General features: G+C 33.3%; 1 long non-coding RNA gene across 1 annotated transcript in view; it reads left to right on the forward strand.

Annotated features, from left to right (window-relative positions):
• Window positions 1-5,652: 5,652 nt before the first annotated feature.
• LOC131273274 (uncharacterized) overlaps window positions 5,653-26,618 on the forward strand; it is a 98,169-nt gene continuing 77,203 nt past the window's right edge. Inside the window, exons 1-2 of the long non-coding RNA XR_009180443.2 lie at window positions 5,653-5,822; window positions 6,223-6,287. This is a non-coding gene — a long non-coding RNA (uncharacterized lncRNA). The remainder of the gene's footprint in view (window positions 5,823-6,222; window positions 6,288-26,618) is intronic.

Raw genomic sequence — 26,618 nt, forward strand, 5'->3', positions numbered from 1 at the left:
TAACATAATATTTTTGTATCTATGTCGAAGATGTACTGTGTTGATAATTGGGCAGTATGGTAAATGTATGCCAAATATACACTATGGTAACAATCAGATATTATCTTATCTGTAACAAATGTTCCACCACAGTGTGGTGTGTTGATAGAAGAATGTTGTTTGGGATTCTGCATATGTGCATGATAACTGTATAAGTTTACTACTTCTGTCATAAAAAAATATATTTTAAAATAATAACAAGTTGGGTTTGGGTAAAAATACTCCAAATATAAGATAAGCACTATAGTTAGTAGTAAGATTTTGACAATATTCTTTCCTAATTTGTAACAAACAGCTCAAGACAATGCAAGGCGTCACTGGGGGGTTGATGTATAGGACTCCTGTATGATGTTATGCATGTTTGCTTTATAAGCGCACAACTTTTACTATACACTTAGTGTTTATGTATGTTCATAGAAATGATATAAAGATAATAATAATAACAGAGTGGGTTGGGGGGGAAATACTTTGATTAGTAGTACTATTTTGACAATGCTCTTTAATCATTAGTTAAAAATATTTTACAATAATGCAAGGTATTGGTGGTAGAGTGAGGTATGAGTCCTGTATGATGTTATATATGTTTGTTTTGTAAGTTCACAACTATTACTATACACTTATTGTGCATGAATGTTTATATATGAGTGATATATTTCAATAAATAAAAAAAAATAATTGTGACCGACAGGACCTAGAAGGTAAGCAATTAAAAGACAAGAGGCAACTAATTATAAGAAGTTTAGAGTCCAGTGGCGGCTAGTGATAAATCCTTACATAATTAGTTGTAACAATGTTATAAGTACCATATTGTTATCTTATAAAATGTTTTTGGAACACAGGAATGTTAGGTAAGTGAGTGAATAACTAGAACAGGAAACACTTTACAAGAGAGGAGATAGTGGAACCAAACTTCATTCATTCTTTCATTTATTCATCAGATATTTAAAGGCCTCACCATCTATGCATTGTGCTGATATTCAGAATTGATAAATATCATGTTTTGTTCAGATAAGAGGTGATGTCCTAAAACTGAATTGAAGAAACCTGTGATGAATTGGTCGAATGTGAATTTGGAGAATTAGTTAAGGACTTTATTGTAGAAGATTTTGAAAATGATTTCAAAGAATTTGGACTCTGTCTTTGGATAATGGGGAGATAATCCAGAATATTAAGCCTGGAAGAAATAATTTGAAATGAAAAGGCTGAAAAAAAAAAAAAAAGGAATATTCTGGTACTTTTTGATAAAGAATCAGCAGAAAGGGGTAAATGAAAGGATCTAGTATGAGAAGGAGATTAATGAAATAAAAGCACATTACACCCCATACATTACATATTTTGTATCATTTTTAAGCTACTTATATAAAATAAAATATTGGATTTTAATAAATGCTTGTCAGTGTAACTTTGGCTTTCCTAATGCAAGGACTCCTAACTTAACTAACTTAAACTTATATCATTCAAATTTTTAATTTATAGATCAATAATTATAGAAAATTTCTATTAATATATAAGAGTACAGAATATTCCTTTATGTGGAATGGAGTCTGGTAAACTATTATCTGTGTAGTGCAGCAGTGCCCCAAAATGTGTTCACCGAGTGCGATGAGTGTGCCACTATGATGAGGGAGGTTGTTGGGGTGGGAGGAATGTGGTGGGGGAGTGGGGAGTACATAGGAACCTCTTATATTTTTTAATGTAACTTTTTTTTGTGAAGTATACATTTTCAAAAAAATACAATTTACAAAAATGATGTGGTGGGGGTGGGGAGTGGGTTATATGGAACCTCTTATGTTTTTTAATGTAACATTCCTTGTGATCTATTAACTTTAATTTTAAAAAAGATATTACATAAAGTAAAAATAAAATAAAATATACATTCTAAAAGAACAAAAAGCATATTTGGGGGCAAAGGAAATACTAGAAATTGCTTTTGAAACTTTTTTTACCATTTTAGGCTGATTTGATTTGATTGTTCATCATTCTTTAATATATTTGACACATAAAAAGAGTCATTTATCTTTTCCTTATACAAAAATAAATTTCAAGTTAGATAGAGAAGAATTATAGCTCTAATTTTCCTTTCACAAGTTAATATACCAAACAATGAATCATTCATGAAGGTGCTGCACTCTTAATATCACACATTTATAGTGGTTTTGACATATAATAAATGAAGTTTGCTTTAGGATGAGTGGCATATTGAAATCATTGAAATTGAATTTTTACTCAATATGTTTAATTATGAAGAGAACTCTAGTTTCAGGTTGAAATAAAAGGGTCTATCCATCACTTTACAAATTTTATAAGTTCATAGTTTTATCAAATCAAACCATTTTCCCTTAAATAATATGAAAGTTGAAACATAACATAAAGTTTTAACAAAATTCTAAAATATGTAACCCTATATTTTTAGAATGTATTTGGCCCTGCTCTTGACTTCTCTGTAATGAAGGACATGGGATTACTGGGATATTGTTATTTCCAGGAAAAAACTATTTTCAGAGTCTGATAGATGAAATTGATAGGGGTTATTTTTTCCTATATTAGTTTCTTTTCTTGTAATCTATTACCATCATTTGTATTTAAAAATTTTATATCATTATAAAAGAAGTTTCTTTCCTTTTAATAATTATACTCATTACATCACTCCGAACTTTTCTTAAGCATAGATTGAGTATAATTCATATAAACGTTTTAATTATTCTCTCCAACAGGTGAATTAGTTTTGCTTCACTGCACTAAATTGTTCTGTTAATAAATTACTCAAAATGTAATGCTTTTATTAGGAATGGGACACCAGCCAAAGTCTCATTACTGAAAGGTGTTTTGAAATGTATTTACAAATAATTAACACTCAAATGTATAACAGAACAGTAAGTTATGCTCAATGGAGAGCAGCAAAGAAAGAAATAAAACTTAATGATTTAGGTTTGGATAAAGATAAATAGAATTATATATGACTTTTAATGAAATGTAAAGAACTTGAAATGCCTTTAAATTTAAATTGATTGGATTTAAAGAGAGTAAGAAATAAAAAACACATTTTAACACAAGAAGTGAGAAATTACTGTCACAGCTTTCAACAGAGTTTTAGGAAGGTTGAAAGCATCTAGAGAAATAACCAGATTTAAGAAAGTTTAATATTAAGTTTTACAAAATGCAGAAGTAAGTCCATGAAATGGGCAACACAACTAATAAGACTCAAGAATTACGAGCACCACCTGTCATTGTGATGGATGGGAGGATCCCGAGATATTGTAGGAAGGTCTAAAAGCTAACAGACTCTCAAATCCTCTCCCACATTTCACATAGTGATAAACCCTCTCTCCTCCTTTCTGAAGAGAGACAAGGAATTTACTTTACTGCAAACTATCAGATTTAGGGAAATCATGCACAAAAAAGAACCGGAAAATGAGCTTGAGTGAACACAGAGAAACTAATTAAACTCAGTTTACTAAGTGCATGGTAACCAGTCAGCCTCCTTCTGCAACATATCTCCAAGAGCACTGTGGGGTTAGGATTATGCCTCAAAGTCTTATCTCACCCTCATCCTCACCAACTTCCTCTTCCACTGCTGCCAAAATCCACTTACCATAGGAAAAATCCACAGGTTCTTTTTTGGAGAATCTGATCAGGCAAAGGAAATATATATGCATTGTGACATTTATCCCCATTCCAAAGAAAGAAATAGCAATTTTCCTATCAGCACACGCCCTGGGAAAACCCACCATTTAATAAATATCACAAGTGTATGCACAACTTCCAATCACTTAATATTTCAATTTTAAGTATGTTTGGACAGCCATACTCACCATCATCAAAATTCTAGGAGATTATTAGAATATAAGAATATGGGGGAAAAATGAAGAGATGAACAATAAAAAAATATAGACCCTACAGTTTCCTTTACTTCATTAATAAGAATTCCAAAAACTGAGACTAGAAAAACCTGGGAATAAATCAAATAAATAATAAAAGACAATCTCCCAGAATTATGAACATAAGAAATCAAGTTGAAATAGACCATTGAGTATCTTATCAATGAATTTATTAAAAAAACAACAACAACAAAATTTTATCATATTATCATGAGATTTCACAGTAGCAGGAAAATTTCCAGTAAGAGAGAATCAGAGATGGCAGGACATAGAAGATGAAATAGTTTCTCAACAGCAGAAGTAGATGATGTTTGTTAACTTAAAAATCTGAGGGGACATCAGGTTTAATCTTTCCATGTCAACATCTCTCTCTCTCTCTCTCTATATATATATATATATAAGATTTTTGTTCATTCATTTGTTTTATTTTTCCTTTTAAGGCATTTTTTCAGATTTGTTCTATATCAAACATTTTACATCATGCACGGTTTTTCTTTTAACATACCAGAGAGGTTTTTTTGCTTACAATGATGGATAAAATAAAGAAAGAGCAAGTCATCAGATCTAAGATAAAGAAAATCTAATGTGAGCAGTGATGAAAGGAATTTCCAAGAGGACAACACTGCAGTGAACCTGAAAAGAAACAAGACCACTTTGGAATTTGAGGACAAAGTATATTAGGAAAAAGCTCTCAATGGCAGGTTGAGGAGTATAGGAATATAGGTGATAAAACCTTTATTAACTAGAAAACAATAGGTAAGAAACAGAAGGAAATATAATGCCTGACTCCACATTGAATAATATCGTCATAACTATCACTATGAAATTGCTGCAATTGTGCAATGGGAAGTAAGAAATTAAAAAGGTTATAGTAGAGGTTATAATGTGATGCCAACAGCAAAATGTCTAAAATTAATATCGAATGAAAGCCTGCAATTTGCAAATATGACAGTAAAAACCATGCAAGTATTTAAAAGAAGTTGTCTCTTCAGATAGAGACAAAAAGAGAAGTGAGAAGCAGGATGCTATTTTGTTTTCCTTAATTGTAAATATTTTAGTTTTATTGGCACACTACTGATTAATAAAAATATTTGAAAAATAATTTCAAATTATGACAAATTATGTAATGTGAATCACTCTTTGAAATTGATTACAACTAAGAATCTAAAAAAAAATCAGGTTGAAGACATAGAGAGCTATTACTGGATCATGATCTAGGGAAAGACAGAAACCCGGAGAAATGGCTGCTCAACCTATAAGAATTTCTGCCCTTTCACAAGAGGCTGCTGAAAGATGGAAAAGATGGACAGAACTTTTAACAACTCCAAAAAAAATTTTCCGGGGGAGAATAAGGCTGAAAATATGTGTGAATCGGAAAGATATTGGCCCTCAAAAGAATTGTATAGATGGTACAACTTCCCATCAGCTATCATTTTTCTTTTGCCTGAAAAAAATTCTTCAAAAAAATGTAAGGCAATTTGGCTGGCATTAATTATCTTAACTTTTTAAATATCTGAAAATGTTTTCATTTTACGTTTGAAAGATATTTTCACAAAGCATGGAATTATAGGTTCATTTTTTTTTTTTTTGTCCTTTAACACTTAAAAATATTTTTAATGCTTCCTGGCCTATAAGGTTTCTGACAAAAAGTTCATGTTTTTCTCACCTTTGATCCTGTAGAGATAAAGTCTTATTTACTTTGGCTGCCTATAAACTTTTCTCTTTACCAGTGATTTTCAGCAATTTGATTATGGCATTGTCCTAGAATGTTTTTTCTTTGATTGTTCTACCTAGGATTCTTTGGGGTTCTTGGGTCTGCTTTCATCAAATTTAGAAAATTGCCTGGTATTATTTCTTCAAGTGATAATTTTTTCTTTTTCCCCTCCAATTCTTCTGGGACTCCAGGTATAATAGACTACTTGATCTTTTCCAACAGGTTATTGAGAGGAATTTTTGTTTATCCTTTTCAGTCTTCTTTTTTTCTCCTTTTACTTTACTTTGGATTATTTCTATTGCTATTTCCTCAAATTTACTGATCATGTCTTATGCAGTATTGTGCCTGATCTTAATCACATCAAGTATTTTTTTAAATTTCAGATGTTATATACTTTCACCTCCTGAAGTACATTTGGAACTTTTTCTTATCTTCAATTTTTTTTATCATTATGCTTATTTATAAATCATATTTATCTATTCATAAACTAATTTTAAATAAATTTATTTATGTCTTGTTTATAAGATTTGAAATAACTGGTTTAATGTTCTTGACTACTAATTTTGTCTTCTTTGTTATTTCTTTTTAAAGGGTTATATTTTTCCTGACTTGGGATTTTCCGGTTTCTTTCCATGGCTAGTGGTTTTTTATTAGAGGTAAGATGCTGTGATTTAACATTTCTGTGAGTGGGAATTTGTTGTATTTGTTTCAAGTGTTGGATTTGTTTTCTGTCAATGAGCTAGGCGATAGTTAAACAGTTTGATCCTTTTGAGGTTTACATCGCAAAATTTTTTTTGAAGTGGGAACAAAGTGGCCTATATTCTAACCCCAGCATTAAGACATGATACGTCTGAGGACTGTACTCATGCCTCATTTATTCTGAGCCTCTTCACTCTGGCTGGTGAGAAAAAAATTATTTCCAACCTGTGTGAACTCTGGGAACTGTCTGGTCTACAACTTTCCATTTGTCTTATCCTGTTTCAGAGGAGTTCCCTTTCAAACGAGCAGATTCATACTCCAGGAAAGACAGATTTCTGGATCTCTGTCTCTGCAGCTTCTCCTCTCTGTACCCTACCTAGCAAAACTTAACCTTCCCAAACTCAGGCCTATGTGTCCTTAACTCAGAGAGACTGTCGGGTTCCTTTGTTGTTGATGTTTCCCTGCTGCTGCAACCTAAATTGTTGATCTTTCTGTGTTTGCTTCCTTTCTTTCAGAGATGACATCCCCACACTACTTGTTATCCAAAGTCTGAAAATAATATTGCAAGTAATTTGTCCATGTTTCTAATTATTTCTACTAAGGGGAATATTTCATCTTTTATGGGTGGAAGAATAAATATATCTATGTGCATGTGTGTGTTTGAGAGTGGGAAGGGTGGTAAGTGGACAGAAAATGCACTAAATGCTTGAAACCTATCCTCTGTACTCCTTGACTTCAATTTTCTATTAGAACTTTGAACTTTGATTTTTGCAAGCATAAGTTTATTAATTGTGACTTATCAATTGGATTAAGTTAAATTGATATTTTCAAACTATCTGACAAGCATGGAACAAAAGTAGCATGAATCTATAAAAAAGGGCCAGCCAAACCTAGACAATGAGGAAATAGAAATTCATACAATACCAGTCTACTTATTACTAGAGGTTTCCCCAATTCATGGTAAGAAATATTTGAAAATTAATAGAAATATATATGACTTAAAAATTATACATGTAGTTGTTAAATATCTAAACACAATAGTTGAAGTTTCTATGCAATTGATTCAACAATTCACAGTTTATATTTTCTCATGTTATGTTAAATAAAACCTTTAATTGTCACAAAAACACCAATTAAAACTGACGAAACAGAGTTGATATTTATTCGCAGAGGGCTGATAGCCAGACTAACAGGGGAGTTTTCAGAGTATTCCCATGTTCAGGTTTACTGTTCCTGGGAATCACATATAACTACATTCTACTATAATATTTGATTCTAATACAAATGCATGGCATTTGACCCTCTTAGCCTTTTCTTTATTTTAAAAGCTATTTCAATCTCTATGTCTGTCTTTAGATTTTCTTCTCTGTGTATTCATCAGTCTCTGTGCATAGTACTCTTTCTCTCTCACTTTCTCTTTCTCTCTGTCTCAGCAAGAGCTTTGCTGACATCACTAAAATCCCTTTTTGGCAGGTAAACCTTGACCTTTTGTTTAGGAAATAAGAATGACAGCTATCTCTTCAGTAGGGACTTTGGTTGTTTCTACAAAGTCACAGTTAATAGTCAGTATTTTTCAATTAACAAGTAGTTTGCACTGAGGGAGATATCTAAGGCACACTCCATAAACATAGTGCCAGAATGTGTTGGTATATTCAGGATCCACAAAAGGAAAATGGTGCTGTTTAGCTAAATGCCCAAGAATTATATATAACCTTGGTTCATATTATTTAGCAGACACAGTTGTTAAGGCTGATGTAAAACATTACTTAGAGAGCAAATGGGGAAATTATAAAATTCAAAATATCAAAAACAAAATATAGTCCAAGATGGCAGTGAAAAGTGCTCCAGGATGCAATTGTTCCATAGAATCTTTGAACAATGAGCAAAACTTGGGAGGTACTGCTACCTCAGATCTTGAGAACAAAGTTAAAGGGTTGCAGTAACAGGGTGAGTGTTGAATTAAGAAGACAAAGCTTTAAAAATGGTAAGGCATTTCTTAGGTGGGAGGTTTTTCATGACTAATTCAATCTTTTTACTTCTGATTGGTCTATTGAGATCATGAATTTCTTCTTTCAATAATGTAGGCTGCTTGTGTGTTTCTAGAAATGTGTTCTTTACATCTAAGTTATGCAGATGGCTTCACAGGTGAACACTACCAATCATTCCAAAAGAACTCATACCAATCCTGCTTAAACTCTTCCAAAAAATAGAAGTGGAGGGGACATTGCCTAACATCACCGTAACACCAAAGCCAATAAAGACACCACAAGAAAAGAAAACTACAGACAAAACTCTCTATTGAAACCGGATGCTAAAATCCTCAATAAAACATTTGCTAATCATATCCAACAATACATCAAATGAAATATACACCATGATCAAGTGCATTTCATCACTCATATGCAAGGATGGATCAGCACAAGAAAATCAGTCAAAATAATATGCGACATTAATAGATTGAAAGAAAAAAATCACTTTATTATCTCTAATGAAGCAAAAATGCTCCAATAGAGATACAAACAAAATACAATTTCCTTTCTTGATAAAAACACTTCAAAAGATAGGAATAGAAGGAGACCTCCTCAACACAATAAAGTGTATATATAAAAAAACATCAGCTAACATCATATTCAATAGTGAAATGCTAAAGCCTTTCCCTCTAAGATCCCTCTATGACCATGGTCACTGCTCTTATTTAACATTGTATTAGAAGCACTTGCTTGAGCACTTAGGCAAGAAAAAGAAATATAAGGCATCCAAATGGAAAGGAAGAAGTAAAAATGTTACTATTTGCAGATGACATGATCCTATACTTACAAAACCCTGAGAAATACACAGGAAAGCTTCTAGAACCAGTAAAAGAGTTCAGTAAAGTGGCAGGATCTAAGATTAACATGCAAAAATCAGTAGTATTTCTGTACACCAATAATGAGCAATCTGAGTAAGAAATCAAGAAAAAAATTCCATTTACAATAACTACAAAAAGAATCAAATATCTAGGAATAAACTTAATTAAAAGAATAAAGGTCTTGTACACAGAATAAACACAACACTATTAAAGGAAATCAAAGAATACCTAAACAAAGGAAGTATATTCATGGTACATGGATTGGAAGACTAAACACCATAAGATATCTGTCTTACCAAAATTGATTTACAGATTTAACAAAATCACAATTAAAATTACAACAGTATTTTTACCTAATTGGAAAAGCTAATTATGAAATTTATTTGGAAGGGCAAGGGGCCCGAAATAGCCAAAAACATATTTTTAAAAAAATGGAGGAATCATGCTACCTGACTTTAAAGCATACTACAAAGAAAGCTACAGTGATCAAAACTGCATGGTACTGGCAAAAAGATAGACATACTGACCACTGGACCCAAATTGATAGTCATGGTACAGGTACTCACATATATGGTCAACTGTTACTCAATAAGCCCACTAAGCCCACTCAGCTGGGACAGAATGACCTCTTCAACAAATGGTGCTGGGAGCCTGGATAACCATATCCAAAAGAATGAGAGAGGATCACCACCTCATGCCCTATACAAACTAACTTAAGATGTGTCAAAGATCTACATATAAGAGCCAAGACCATAAAGACTAACAATTTATTTTGAAAAATGAGCCATCCCTAATGCTGCCTACATGAGACTTAGTCTACACTGAGGGACACAAATCAGCTGAAAGTGAAAGGTTGGAAAAAAATATTCCATGTAAACAGTAACCAGAAAAGTTCAGGGGAAGCTATAGTAATATCATAGAAAACCAACTTTAAATGCAAAAATAGTTACAAGAGGTACAGAAGGTGATTACGTATTATTAAAGTGACAGTCCATCAGGAAGAAATAATAGTCATAAATGTTTTATGCACCTAACCAGGGTACACAAAAATATATGGAGCAAACTCTGACAAAGCTGAAGGGAGAAATAGAGAGCTCTACAATAACAACTCACATCATTAGATATTACAACCAGACAGAAGATTAACAAGGAAACAGAGAAACTAAAAAATATTAAAAATGAGCTATAGCTAACAGATATACACAGAATGTTACATCCAAAACAACAGGTTATACATGCTTCTCAAGTGCCCATGAATCTTTCTCCAGGATAGACTACATGTTATGTCAAAGGGCAGGTCTCAATAAATATAAAAAATTGAAATTATACACAGCATCTTCTCAGGTCATAATGGAATGAAACTGAAAATCAATAACAGATGGGGAAAGGGAAAATTTGCAAATGTGTGGAGACTGAACAACACACTCTTTAACAATCATTGGATCAAAGAAGATATTATAGGTGAAATTAGTAAATATATGGAAATGAAGGAAAATGAGAACAAAATATATCATAATTTATGGGATACAGCAAAGGTGGTGCTGAGATGGAAATTTATAGCCCTAAATGCCTATATTAAAAAAGAAGAAAGAGCTAAAATCAAAGATCTAATAGAACAACTGGTCAAACTAGAAAATGAACAGCAAGTCATTCACAAATCAAACAAAAGGAAAGAAATAGTAAAGATCATAGCAGAAATAAAGTTGAGAACACAAAACAACAATAGATAAATTCAACTAAACCAGAACCTAGTTCTTTGAGAAGATCAATAAAATTAACAAACCCTTAACTAGACTAACAAAGAAAAAAAGATAGAAGATCCCAATAAAATCAAATATGAAAAGGGGAAAGTTAAGACTGACCCCACAGGAATAAAAAGGATCATAAGAAGATATTACGAGAAACTGTATGCCAACAAACTAAACAATGTAGATGAAATGAACAAAATCCTAGAAATGCACAAAAAATGTACACAGATGCTATATGAGAAATACAAGAACTTAATAAACAATTACATTTACAGAGATTGACTCAGTCACCAAAAATCTCCCAACAAAGAAAAGTCCAAGACCAGATGGCTTCACAGGTGAATTTTACCAAGCATTTCAAGAAGAATTAATGCCAATTCTATTTAAACTCTTCTAAAAGTATTGAACAGGAGGGAAAATTACCCAGCACATTTTATGAAACCAACATCACTCTAATACCTGAGCCAGATAAAGATACTACAAGAAAAGAAAATTACAAACTAATCTCTCTAAAGAACATAGATAACAAAAATTCTCAGCAAAATATTTGTAAATAGAATCAAATCACAATTCAAAAGAATTATACAACATGACCAGGTGGAATTTATTCCTGGTATGCAAGGATGGTTCAACACAAGAAAATCAATTAATGTAATACACCACATTAACAAAGGGAAAAACACATGATCATCTTGATCAATGCAGACAGGGCATTTGACAAAATCTAGCATCCTTTCTTGATAAAATCATTGAAAGATAGAAATAGAAGGAAAATTTCTCAATATGATAAAGGGCATGTATGAAAAACCCACAGCCAAGTTCATACTTAATGGGGAAAATTTGAATGCTTTCCCCCTAAAATTGGGAACAAGACAATGATGTCCAGTGTTACCACTGTTCTTCAGCATTGTGCTAGAAGTTCCAGCTAGAGCAATTAGACAAAATAGTAATAATAACAACAACAATAATAATAATATTAAAATGCATACAAATTGGAAAAGAGGAAGTTAAACTCTCACTATTCTCACAGATATGATCTTATATTTAGAAAATTCTGAAATGTCTATGACAAAGCTACTTGAACTAATAAATGAATTCAGCATAGTGACACGATACAAGATCAACAGGCAAAATCAATAACATTTCTGTACACTAGTATTGAACAATCTGAGGAGGAAATCGGGGAAAAATTCCATTTACAATAGCTACAAAAAGTCTCAAATACCTAGGAATCAATTTAACCAAGTAAGTGCAGGACCTATATTCAGAAACTACAAAACAATACTCAAAGAAATCAATAAAGACCTAAACAAATGGAAAAATATTCCATATTAATTTATTGGAAGACTAAATATTGTGAAGATAAGTATCCTACCCAAACTGATTTATAGATTCAATGCAATACCAATCAAAATTTCAACAACCTAATTTACCAAAATAGAAAAGGACATTACCAAATTTATTTGGAAGGGAATGTGCACTCAAATAGCCAACATCATTCTAAAAAAAGAAGAGTGATATGGGAGAAATTTCATTGCCTGACTTTAAAACATATTACAAAATTACAATGGTCAAAAGAGCATGGTATTGGCATTAAGATAGACAATAGGTCAGTGGGATAGAATTGAGAGTCCAGAAATAAACTCTTACCTCTGTGGCCAACAGGTTTTTGACAAACCTATCAAGTCCATGTAAATGGGACCAAAAGTCTCTTCAACAAATGGTACTGGGAGAACTGAATATCCATAAACAAAAGAATGAAAGAGAAACACTACCTTACTCCCTCCAACAACAGAATCAGCCAAAATGGATCAAAGACTTAAATATAAAAGCGAAGACTATAAAACTACTAGAAATGTAGTGAAGCATCTTAAATATCCCTCTATGACCATGGTCACTGCATGGTGGTTTCTTGGATCTTACACCCAAAATGTAATAATAATAATATATTAAATAGATAAAAGGGACTTCCTCAAAATTAAACACCTTTGTTCCTCACAGGACTTTGTCAAAAGGGTAAAAGGGCTGCTGACTCAAAGGAAGAAAATATTTGGAAATCATATATCTGATAAGGGATTAAAATGCATGTTATATAAAGAGATCATAGAAGTCAAAAATAAAAAGACAAATGACCCAGTTAAAAAATGGGCAAAATACTTAAATAAACATTTGTCTAAAGAAGAAATACAAGTGGCAAAAGAAACACATGAAAAAATATTCAACATCATTAGTGATTAGGGAAATTCATATCAGAATTACAATGTCTAATACAGAACAATATCCATTATAAATATAGATACAAATATCCTCAACAAAATACTAGCAAAGTGAAACAAACAGCACATTAAAAAATTATACATCATCAGTGGAATTAATCTCAGATATGCAAGGGTGGTTCAATATAAGAAAATCATTATTAAATACACATTAAAATAATAAAGAAAACAAGCACTGCATCATCTCAATTGATACAGAAAATGCATTTGACAAAACCTGACATCCCTTCTGGATAAAAACAATTAAAAAACTAGGAATAGAGGGAAACTTCCTTAACATGATTAAAGGCATATTCGAAAAACCGACAGATAACATCATAATCAATGGTGAAGATCAGGAGATAATGGATACCCACTTTCACCACTGTTACTCAACACATTATATTAGAATTTCTAGCCAGAGAAATTAGGCAAGAGAAAGAAATGTAAATCCTCCAAGTTGGAAAGGAGTAAGGCTTATCCTATTTCATATTATGATCCTATATATAGAAAATCCTGAAAAATTCATAACAAACTTGCTAGAGCTAATAAATGATTTCAGGAAAGTGATGGACTAGATCAACATGCAAAAATCAGTAACATTTCTATACACTATTAATCAACAATTTTAAAAAGGAAATCAAGAAAAATTTCCATTTATAATTACAGCAAAAAGAATCCAGTGTCTAGGAATAAGTATAACCAAAGATGTAAAGGATTCACCCACAAGAAGCACAGATCATTGCTAAAAGAAATCAAAGAAGATTTAAATAAATTCAAGAATAGTCTGTGTTCATGGATTGGAATACTGCACATTGTTATGATGTCAGTTCTTCCCCAAATGATTTACAGATTCAATGCAATCCCAATCCAAAGTCCAACAGCCTTCTCTGAAGAATTTAAAAAGCCAATCATAAAATTTATATTTTTGGGTAATTGGCCCTGAATAATCAAAACCATATTGAAGAAAAATCCAAATACCAAGGACTTGTACTTTCATGCTTTAAATCTTATTACTAAGGTTCAATGATCAAAACAGTGTGAAACTGGCACAAGAGAAGATAGATCAATGAAACCAAATGAAGAGTTCAGAAATAAACCCTCATCTATGGCCAACTGATTGTTGACCAGGAAGACAAGTCCTTTCAATGGGGAAAGAATTGTCTCTTGAAGAAACGGTGCTGGGAAAACTGGTTGTCCATAAGCAAAGAAATGATGTTGGATCCCTACCTCACACTATATTAAAAAAACTAACCCTAAATGTATCAAAGACCTAAATATATAAACCAGAACTCTAAAACTCCCAGAAATAACACAGAGAAACATCTTCAGGATCTTGTGTTAGGTAATGATTATAAGACTTTACACCAGAAACACAAGCAACAAAAGGAGAAGTAGATAAATGGGACTTCATCAGAATTAAACATTTTATTTTATTAAAGGACTTCAAAATGAAAGTAAAAAGACAATCTACAAATTGGGGGGAAATATTTGGAAATATATAACTGATAAAGCATTCATATCCACGGGGAAACGGACTTGGCCCAGTGGTTATGGTGTCCGTCTACCACATGGGAGGTCCGCGGTTCAAACCCCCGGCCTCCTTGACCCGTGTGGAGCTGGCCATGCGCAGCGCTGATGCGCGCAAGGAGTGCCATGCCACGCAGGGGTGTCCCCCACGTAGGGAAGCCCCACGCGCAAGGAGTGCACCCTGTAAGGAGAGCCGCCCAGCGGGAAAGAAAGTGCAGCCTGCCCAGAAATGGTGCCGCCCACACTTCCCCTGCCGCTGACGACAACAAAAGTGGACAAAGAAACAAGACACAGCAAATAGACATAGAGAACAGACAACCCGGGGAGGGGGTGGAATTAAATGAAAAAATAAATCTTAAAAAAAAAAAAGCATTCATATCCAGAATATATAAACAAATAATGCAACTCAACAACAAAAAGACAAACAACCCAATTTAAAATTGTACAACAGACTTGAATAGACATGTCTCCAAATAAAAGACACCAGTAGTCAAATAACACCATTAGCCATTAGACAGATGCAAAGTAGAGCCTCGGAGATACCATTTCATACTCACCAGGGTGGCTATTATAAAAAAAAATAGGAAAATAAATGTTGGATATGATGTGGAAAAATAGGAGTACTCATTCATTGTTGGAAGGAATGTAAAAAGATGAAGCTGCTATGTAAAACAGTTTGATGGTTCCCCAGAATGTTAAGCATAGAATTACCATATGATCCAGCAATTCCTCTTCTAGGTACATTATTCAAAAGAACTGAAAGCAAGGTCTTGAACAGGCATTTGTATACCTTTGTTCATATTGACATTACTCTCAATTGCCAAAATCAGAAGGAACCCAAGTGTTCACCAACAAAAGAATGGATAAACAAAATGTGAAATATGCATACAGTGAAATATTATTCAGTCATAAAATGAAGTTCTGATACACACAACTACATGGATGAACCTTGAAGACATCATGTTAAATGCAATAGTCCTGATACAAAAGGACAAATATTGAAGTAGAATCTCAAAAAGATGAAATAATTAGAATAATTCATAGAGTCAAAAAATAGCATACAGGTTATCAGAATCCAGAGTAGGGATAAGAAAAGGGGATTTTATTCTCAATTGGTACAGAGTTTCTCTTTGGGTTATTGGAAGCGTTGGTAATGGATGGTGTTTACAGTGGCATGACACTTTGAATGTATTTGACACCAAAGAATTGTATATTTGAATGAGATTAAAAGGAGCAATTTTAAGTTGTATATATGTTAGTAGAATACTTTTTGAAAAATAAATACCATAGGACTATATAAAACAAAAAACGAACCCTTGGGTAAACTATGAACTATAGTTAATAGTATAATCATAGTATTAATAATATTGCATGATCAATTATAACAAATTTACCAAGCTAATGCAAAATGTTGATAATAGAGAAAAGTGTGTGTGTAAGGTGGGAGTTCTGTATTTTCTGAATGATTCTTTGCAAACTTCCAATTTCTCTAATAAAAAATAAATAATATTAAAGCTTTGGAAATGCATTGTTTGTGCATACATTGACTCACTTATGGGATGTCCCATTACAGAATTAAAAGGGAGAGAATCACAGTTCTAGGAAATTATATAGACAATTAAAAATGATGCTTAAGATGAAAGATTATCTTCTTTGGCTTCTCCATCATGTTTGATATAATAAGGAAATCAATTGTTTAGGATGAGGATTGGTCCCTACCCATGAAGGAAAAAACACTATAGGGAGGCCAGTGATGGATACTTTTTACTCTTCAGAACAAAAATTGTTGGATATTGTAAATCTTAGAAATTTTAATTCATAACATTTTGGCAATTTCTTTGACATTTTGATTTTATTTATATTTCTCCTTATCACATGAGGTTAACTTTATTTTTTTTAAATAAATTTTTAAAAATTTATTTATCCCCCCACCTGCCACTTACACTTGCTATCTGCTTTCTGTCTCCATTTGCTGTGTGATTTTCTGTGTCTGCTTTTCCTCTCTTCAGGAGGCACTGGGAACTGATCCTGGGACCTTCCAATGTGGGAAGGAGAAACTCAATCCCTTGAGTCACCTCAGCTCCCTGGTTTGTTGTGTCTCTCATTGTCTCTCCTCTGTGTCTCTTTTTTGTTGCATCATCTTGTAGCATCAGCTCTCTTCTTGGGCTAGCTCTCTGTGCAGGCCAGCTTGCAGCATGGGCCAGCTCCCCTGTACCAGGAGGCTCTGGAAATCAAACCCTAGACCTCCTAAATGGTAGATGGAAGCCCAGTCACTTGAACCTCATCTGCTTCCCAAGGTTAATTTTTATGTAAGAACTTTTTAGCAGCCATTAGTACATTTACCAGTAATAATCCTTTTAATTTCTTCCTTTCTTTTCTGTAACAAAAGAGAAATATGCATAAAGTTGTTGCAGTACTAAACAAAACCAAAGTCTGTTCATTACATTTGCTCAGGAATGTATTATGGAGTGTAAAATAATTTCATAAGAATACACACCTAAAAAAACAATAGGCCAAGCAAAATTTATTATTATTATTTTCTAATTATTATTTGCTCACATCTAATTCTCTAATCCTGTTTCCTTACAGATTTAGGTTTTGCAAACACAAAAATCTAGGTGCCAATTTTCAATGTTCCATGTTAAATTAATCATAAAAGTCTCATATTTGATTCAATAATTTGAATATTTCATAAAAAGAAAAGATACAGGAGTATCTTGTTTCATTGTTCTCTGGGTGCACCTTTACCTTACCTGACATGTTTGGTTTATTTTGATTTCCTGAGAAACTAACTTTAGCATGCAGTCAGAGATCACATGCACCAATACTTCACCATAAATTAGAGCTGAATCCTGCTTAAGTGATCATTAATTCCATCTAGTATTGTGTGACCCATCTAGCTTGCACAGGCCAGAAAGCATTAAACCTAATCTGGGTTTTGCATAAACAAAGTGAAATGTGGAATGACATAGCACACAACAGAGTGAACTGTGATTCAAGATAACTGAGTGCAAGGGAAAAGTTATCAACTTGTTGAAATTGAACTGGGCTAAATCCCTTAGCTCTTTTTTGAGGCATCTAGAACAGTAGGAGACTATGATTCAGTATGCCAAACATCAATGTAAATGGTCTCTGTATGGAAATCTAACTTCACACCAAATATCTATAGAAGACATCCAACTATCCAAGTCTTATTCTAGTGAATAAATAAATATGTGTGAGAACTTTGAGCTATGTTGGGAAAATAAAAGAGAGATTTTCCTGAAATATTTAACCTTCTATCCATTTTTAAATTTTAAAAAATCTTACATGCTGTTACTTAATGAATTCCCTATCAGACTGTAATCATATATATTGAGTTTTTATAGAGTAAATTCTTTACACATTTGTTGTGGGAAGTAGTGGGTAGAATTGAAAGGGAAATTTATTCTATATGTAGAACAAGAGGTATTCTACGTCAATATTTTGTCAGTAATTCTTACTTGGACATGTTCACTAATTTGTATTACTGGATTACTCACTACAAATGATTAGTTGCAAGTAGGTCAATAAAAGATTATAGACCACACAAGAGTATTGAATCAGTGTTATTACAACAGAACTCTTTAGCATTGTTGTATTCATTCTGTTCAGAATTTACTTATGATTATTAGGTGCCTATTTATGGCATTTGCTTAATGTTGAAATAAACAAGCTAAACAAAAACAGTGCATAGTTTCATATTGAAAGAGAATATAAAGAGAGAAAAATGCATTAATATGGTTTCAACTAATATTAGAATAATATTGAAAATTATTGGCAGTTTGTATTATATGAGTACTTAAATTCAGGTATGATAGGATAGTTTTGTTAGCATTTATACTGAAGTTACTTTAGAGGGGGATATGCAAGATTTACATAAATATATCTGCCCTGCATTGCAAAAAGTGTCCCCCAAAGGATCTGTGCCACCTCTTCTCCATGTCAGTAACTACAGTTTTGTCACTGCAAAACTCAGCCCAGCATGTGCTAATTCTTAAAAGGGAATAAAGGTAACATACCTGAAAGGAACTGTAAGAAACAGCCCATATGTGGCAGAAGGCGCCAAGAAAATGTTCTCATTACTGGATTTTGAGGGTGTTTTATCATGGAACTAGAAGATGATATTGAAAATGGAAGAAGGACATTTTATCAGGATACAGGATTTAAACATTCTGGCAAGAAATCCAGAGGATGATGACAACTTGAAGCTAGGTTGGCTTTTATAAGCATGGAAAACACAATGCCCCACACTATGCAAAGTTAAAATATCAGATAGAGGTAAGGATCAAAAGATTCCAGGAAGCAAGTTTTTTGATATAAGGCCAAATGTGCCACCAAAGAATTTGTTTCATAGGACCATCCAGAGGATTTACCAGTCACCAAACTGTTAGGAAAATGCTAGTAAGAGGGGCACCAGCATCTCTAAGATCGTGAGCAGTGGCTTTCTGTGGCAGTCTGGTGGTAGAAGAGGCTGTTGCAGATTTCACTTATTAATACAATGGAGATTATAAGCCCTGGACCAATTGACATCCGATAACAATACTTAATATAAAAAAGCCAGGGACTCACAATTATCATAATGACCAGGAAGTTTGGAATGGAAGACAAGGGTACTTGATCCACAAAGAGTTTCCCTAGTGAAAAAATAAATGGGCAGCAAAAAAGGATATTGATCACCATATATAATATACATTTTAAAAGCAAGAATGGATGAATACAAGGCTGAGAAATTACCTTAGCAAAACATCAGAAAACATTCTTGTATGCAGCAGGCAAAAATACACATTAAGAAGAGCATCCAGCAAAATACTTGGAGGAGTGGAAGAAGGAGACTGCCCACCTGCAGAGAAGACTAGTAAGTAGAGCGCTCCACGCCAGAGGCCTGTGCCCATCCTCCACTGGAGGCACAAGCGGCCTTGGGAGCTGTTCTGTGGCTGGAATTGAAACTTCACTTCCCAAAACAGGGAGAAGAGGCGATTGGGCACCAATTTTAGCTACTAATGAGTAAATTCAGTGGGCTAAACTTTAATCCTGAGAACAGCTAAAGTTTGAATCTGTCCAAGTCAGTAAGAGAAGCCTCATCTTAACTCCGCGCCTGGCATGAGGGGATGCCGGGCGGACTGAAAATTCCAGTGCTGGTGGGGACTGGCTTCTTTCCATCCACATTATGTGGTGTGTTGATAGAGGGGTGTTGTTTGGGAATTCTGCATATGCACATGATTATTTTAGATAAGTTTACAATTTCTGTCAAAATATGATGATAGGGTGGGTTGGGGGGAAAACACACCCAATATATGATGAGGATTATGAATAGTAGTAAGATTTTGACAATATTCTTTCATAATTTCTAAAAACACCTCATGACAATGCAAGGTGTTGGTAGAGGGTTGATATATGATGTTATGTATGCTTGTTTTGTAAGTTCACAACTTTTACTATACACTTAATTGTTTATATATGATCATATGTAAATGATGTAAAGATAATAATAGGGATGGTCAGAGGAAAAATATTTTGGTTAGTAGTAATATTTTGACAATGCTCTTTAATCATTAGTTAGAAAGGTTCAACAACAATGCAAGTTATTGGTGGTAGGGTGAATTATGAGAGTCCTGTATGATGTTATATATGTTTGTTTTGTAAGTTCACAACTATTATTACACACTTATTGTTTATGTATGTTTATGTATGTGTGACATACTTCAATAAATTAATTTAAAAAATTACAGCTACCTCAAAAAAAAAAAAAAAAAAACAACTAAGTATAGAATGACCATATGACCAGACAATCCCATTATTAGGTATAAACCCCAAAGAATTGAAAGTAGGGACTCAAACAAATATTTGCATACCAAAGTTCATAGTCACATTATTCACAATTACCAAAAGATGGAAGCAACCCAAGTGTGCACCAAATGATGAATGGATAAACAATATGCAGTATATACATTCAATGGAACATTATGTAGTATTTAAAAGAATGAACTTCTGATTCATGTGACAACATGGAATAGGACAAATATTGTACGATCTCACTGATATTAAATAATTAGTATAAGTAAACCCATAAAGCTAGAATCTAGAATATAATTTACTCTGGACTGGGTGGGAAGCAAATTGGGAGTTAATACTTAATTTGTACAGAATTTCTATTTGGGTTAATTGGAAAATTTTGGAAATGGATGGTGGTGATAGAAGCACAACATTGTTAATACAATTAACAGCACTGAATTATGTGAATGTGGTTAAAAAGGGAAATGTTTGTATATGTGTTACTAGAATAAAAATTTAAAAATAAAAAAATACACATTAACACTCTTGTCTCAGAGCTATGTTAACTCTACCTTCTACCTAACTCTTTCATGATGTAGTTCAAAGGCATACATACTATCTAGACATCCAAAAGACTGTCACCTTGATCCGTTATATCCATCACACTATGCTAATCTAGCAAGATAATCAAGGGATTCCTGACAAGCTGGGAGTGAACTACGTGTACTCTGACAGGATGGAAATTAATGTTACAAAGATTCAAGGATTAGTCACTTTACTGAAGGCTTTCATGGTCCAGTGGACAAAAGAAACTAGAACACCAATTCCAAAGCAAAAGATAATTTGCTGCATCTTCATCTGCTTCTTCAGAGAAAAAAGTATAAAAGATTTTGGGTATTTTCAGATTTTGGAAGCAGCATAAAATATTCATAAAATAACTGTTCTTGCACATATAATGAGTAACATGAAAGGCTGTCCTTTTGAGTATGTTCTTGAGAGAAAAATGATTCTATGACCAGGATCTGTATCCCAAGTCTTGCCATTTGAACCATAAGAATCAGCAACTATATTGTATTGGAGTAGTCAATAGTGAGAATTGATGCATTGTGGCATTTATGGCAAACCCCAATACTAGAGTCACAGCACAGATCCCTGTATTTCAGGTTTAAATCAAGTTTATCTAAACAGAAAAAGTTTTTGTTGTGTTATTGGGCCCAGTCTGAATGGAACATTTGACCATGAAGAACCAAGTGGGCATAAATTTAGAATTGCCCATTAAGGACTAGATCTCATTGTACCAAACAAGGCATAAATTCAGTTGGGCCCAGCATCGATCCATTTAAGTTAGAAATGATACAGCTGGCTTTGAAGTAGTGCAGGAGATGTCCCATATGTCTGTTAATATATGAGTTGAGGGAAGGGTGTTTATCTAACTGTGGTGAGTTGGATCATTATCTATGTGCAAACCGAAAAAATAAAAAAATAAAAAGGATGAGGGAATGATGGAAATGATAGATATGTACTCACTTGAAAGAAGTGTTGAGGGAAAAATTTTCCCAAAGGGTATAGCTTTTGGAAGTACACCTTTTTCATCCACTTTGTATAGCTGTGGTACAAAGGACCTGGCCAGCTGGAATTAAAACACTCCTTTTGTTGTCACTGCCGGCAGTTGCATATGTCCTTGGTAAAACAATTACAGAAAATGTCCAAACTCAGATGACTTTATCTATTATTACTTGGAGGAATCATCTTTAGTTACAAGATAATTGTATTAACTACCCACCAAGCTTTGCAATATTTGTTGATGCCATCAAGGAAAATAAGGTGCATGTTCTACACTCCTTTGATTTCTCTGGAATGTTGTGCTCTTTCCATCACAGTAAAAATCCGTTACTATTTAGGAAATCACTAAAAGTGTATTTATTTTAACATTAATTACCCAAACACAGGCAAACATGAGTCAGAGCACAAGAAACAATGCAGACAAGACAGAATTATTTCACTAATTGTTTTGGCTTCCAATATTTTGGTATAGTTGTTTCAATTATGACCTGGAGGGAATGACCTGTAACCTTTGCTATCTTGAGAGAAACAATTATCTAGTGCATTTGCAGCTTCATGGATTATTAAAATGAATTGGAATTTGAGTGGATTTAGAGAAGAGGAATTCATGATTTAACACTTTTGTAAGATATAAGTCAATGGCATTTCTATAACCTTAGAAACTCTGAGAAAGGAAAATTTGCTGAGCAAGGTTAATTAAAGGAGAACCAATTAAATACAGCTAGAGTTCTCAAAGCTACCTCTGAATTATTCTCTCTTTGGACTATTAATGAACAATAGATATGGAAATAAAACAATATCCATATTTCTATAATCTAAAGTTAGATTTGCATATATTTGCATATTACTATATTTAAATGATTTTTCATTCTTGTAGTTCATATGTAACCAGTGTACATTTTTATACAGCTTTTTAAAGCAAGCCCAATAGTATTAAAATTTTATAATTTATTATGTAACTTTTAACATTTTTACTGTCTATTTATTTTGTTATAAATCATTCTTAATTTAACACTTTCTGCCAAAAGCATTTTTTTTGGATCATCTTTGTATTTATGAAAGATTACCCAAATTAGAATAGTAATTATAGAACATAAATAATGTAGGTTATCAAAAAACAATGGATAGCTAGTATAGTGGTGTGGTTAATTATATAGTGCTTGAATTAATATTGGATTTGAGTTCTTTGGTTCAATACATTTATGCTACAAGAATGTGAACTGGGATCACACTACAGGTTAACTTTGAAGAAGCAAAGAAGTATAATGTTGAGGGGAAAATTGTCCCAGTTACAATATGAGAGTCTGAGATTTGTTGTTCAAATATTTGATAAGCTCTTGGTTAACTTCATTTTTGGTAGGAAATATGATGCAAGTAATCTGTAGTATTAAGTAAAATCAAATCACTGAAATTATGACAATCATCATGGGATGATATGCAGACAGGAAGCAAAGCTTCAAATGACTATAGCATGTGGTGTTCTGTGGTGATAAAGAGAACTGATGATTACAAAGATTTTGCGGATGAACTTCCCGTCTGACCTTAAGAGTATACCTAAAGAAAAAGCTGAATTTAAAGCCTTGAATTTCCAACTCATGGCACAAGCCAAGAATCAGAAAGATTTTTGTAACCTTATAGAAATACCTAAAGGGCAGAGCAGATAAACCTAAAGATCTAACCCAAAGCATGATTATAAAGATTACAAAGATCTTAAGTCAGTTTAATGTGCAGTCCTAATGGAGAACATGCTAAGAAAAGTAGGCTGTTTTTACAGAAATGAGACTTTGAGAACTGGAATAGGGACATTTGAACAGGCCTTAGTCAAAGCTGAGATCTTTGACATCCCAAATTCCCTTGAAATTTCTTTGCCAGTGAAAGCAACCATTCCCGTCCTTTCCTAGAGAAACAGACTTTTCTTGTAGGAAACAACCCAAACTGACCTACCTCAAAAGGAGATTCTATTTTTTCACCATCTCTCACTGATTCAAGCTCCTTTAAAGATTTAGATTTCAACATGGCTCAGAAGGAAAAATGCTGGGCTCTTTCTAGGAGAAGACACAAAATAGAAGTTGTAGGGTATTGCCTAAATATATCAGCAAGTTTCTTAGAAACAAAAATGGGGATAGATTATAAGAGAACCACTAAATACAAAGCATAAGAATGTATTGGGTCAAATCTAATGACAAGAGTTCACTGGTGATTAGGGTTGCAATGTTTTGGGTGTGGTGTTGACAATCTGCTAGAAGCATTAATTAAAGACAGGACTTTTTAGTGGCCTGAAGTCTTGCAATTCCATGTATGATGAGAAAACCACCTGGGAGAATCATCTGGGAACTTTAGAAATGCAGAATCTCAGGTCTCATTCTAGATTTACTGAATTATAAATTGCATTTGAACAATATCCCCTGGAGATTTGTACACATGAAAGCATTTTAGAAGCACTGTCTCTAAGCCAGTGAGCTTCCTGTCATCTTGTAGAAAAAGGAGTTCTGAGAATCAGAAATCAAAAATGTTGGAATATTTCTACTCTTCCTAATAAATTATCCTCCAACTATTCATGTAGTGTTCTCTGAATTCTTCCTACATCAAAACATCATGAAATGCATTAATGAGAGGGCCAGCAAAAGTGCCATTTACTGAAAATCTTTGTAATGCTATTTCCCCAAAGACTGTAGATGACAGTGGAAAATACTGCCATAGATTTGAACTCTGAGATGTTAATGTGAATAAAATAATCCCACAGTGAAACACTTTCTTTCAAGACTTTATTGCGGTAATTCACTTCTCTTAATTTCCTGACATAAGGTAAAACAGACACGGTATGAATAAAACTAGTAAAATCCTTGGGCATGAGGTCACTTATGGATAAATTCATTTGAAGAAGAACTTTGCAATATGGTCTTATGTGTATAGCATGAATCTTCCTCTCAGTTAACTCCAGAAGAATCTCTGGTCATTTAAAAGGATGACAGGGGAAAGAACCTTTCCCCAGGGAATCCCAAAAAGCAGGTCAGAGATGGGAATGCCGAAGCTATTTGGAAGATCCCTCATCTGTTCTCTAAATAGATAATGAAGTCCCCTTATCATCTGAAGAATTGGATTCCTGAAACACAATGCATGCAAGAATAACTACCTGGAAACTTGAAGATTCATGAAGATTCCTCTTATACTCTCTGGTCCAGTTATAATAGTCCATAGGAAACTGTAAAAACCTAATGAAAGAAGGATTTCATGGTAATAATTGATTTGATCAACCCGTCAAATTGAAAGCCCTGACAAACAGATGCTATAGAGGAGGCTAATGGGTATGTGAAATTGGAAGGTGGAAATTTATTAATAACATAATTATTAATAAAATATTAATTTCTTTCATCTACCCTTAACTCCCTCTGTTACCTTATATAATGAGTACTAATTGTAATGATATTGCTGTTTAGGTTCTAGGTGTGAGTATGACTGAATGACTGTGTTTAGCTGCGTGGTAGAGTTGAGTAGCTGTAACTGAGACTATCTGGCCAGGAAAAAATATTGACCATCCTTTCAGAAAATATTTGTTGAACGTTGATTCAAATAAATGATAAGATTGAAGACTGAGTGATGAAGTTTTCAGTGTATGAGTAATTCTCCATTTATCTCACTATGTCATTCTTTAGTCCTTCCCTACTTGTGTCTAGAAAGCTGATCTCTTTTCACTGCCTTGCTCAGAAACTTTGTCCTCTGGCAATGAAATCCACCACACACTGAGTGGAAAGAGAAGTAGGGGTATTTATTTCTCTCCTTGCTCTTCTTTATTGCCAATAGCCATAGCTTCTACTGGATAACCTCTCTCCCATTTTATATATGTGTATCTCTCCGTGTAACTTACACATCTGTGTAATGTAGATGCAATATATAACTGTATTTTAAATCTGTTATTCTAATAAATAGCAGTTACAGATTTTCTAATAATAGACTTTCCTTGAATTTTTAGGATAAATGCAATGTGACCCTTGTATATTAACTTTTATATAAAGCAGGACTTTTTTTATTGCTGTCTGTTTTCTTTGGCATAAATATTTTCAGCTACATTTATAAGTGAGACAGGCTTGCTCCAACATTCCTTAGGTAGTTCTAGTATCACAGTTATAATGTCCTCATATAAATAGTGAGAGCAGGCAGTTTATCATTTTTCTATTCTCTGAATCGCTTCTTAGTATGGCTGAACTAATCTGTTCTTGAATATTGGCTGGCAGTCTTCCAAAACTGTTGCTCCAGTTTCTTTATTAGTTGATTAAAGACAAAGCTGTTTTTCACTTTATTTTGACAAAGTTTTGTAATATTTGCTAGAAATTTTCCATTTTTATATTAAAACATTCACCAATAAAAAATTGGTCATTTAGTCTCTCTGCTCACAAGTTTTTATTCCTGATACTGTCTATTGTTTTCTCTTTGTCTCTGTTTCCCACCCTCTGCTTCTTGAATCTAACTAAACATTTGTTTTCTTATATGACCCGACCCGCGGATCAGTAGAACCAGGACCTGAGGGAGGGAATGGGAATGAAAAGGGACAAG

Source organism: Dasypus novemcinctus, chromosome 2, assembly GCF_030445035.2.
Source record: "Dasypus novemcinctus isolate mDasNov1 chromosome 2, mDasNov1.1.hap2, whole genome shotgun sequence".
Lineage (NCBI taxonomy): Eukaryota > Metazoa > Chordata > Mammalia > Cingulata > Dasypodidae > Dasypus > Dasypus novemcinctus.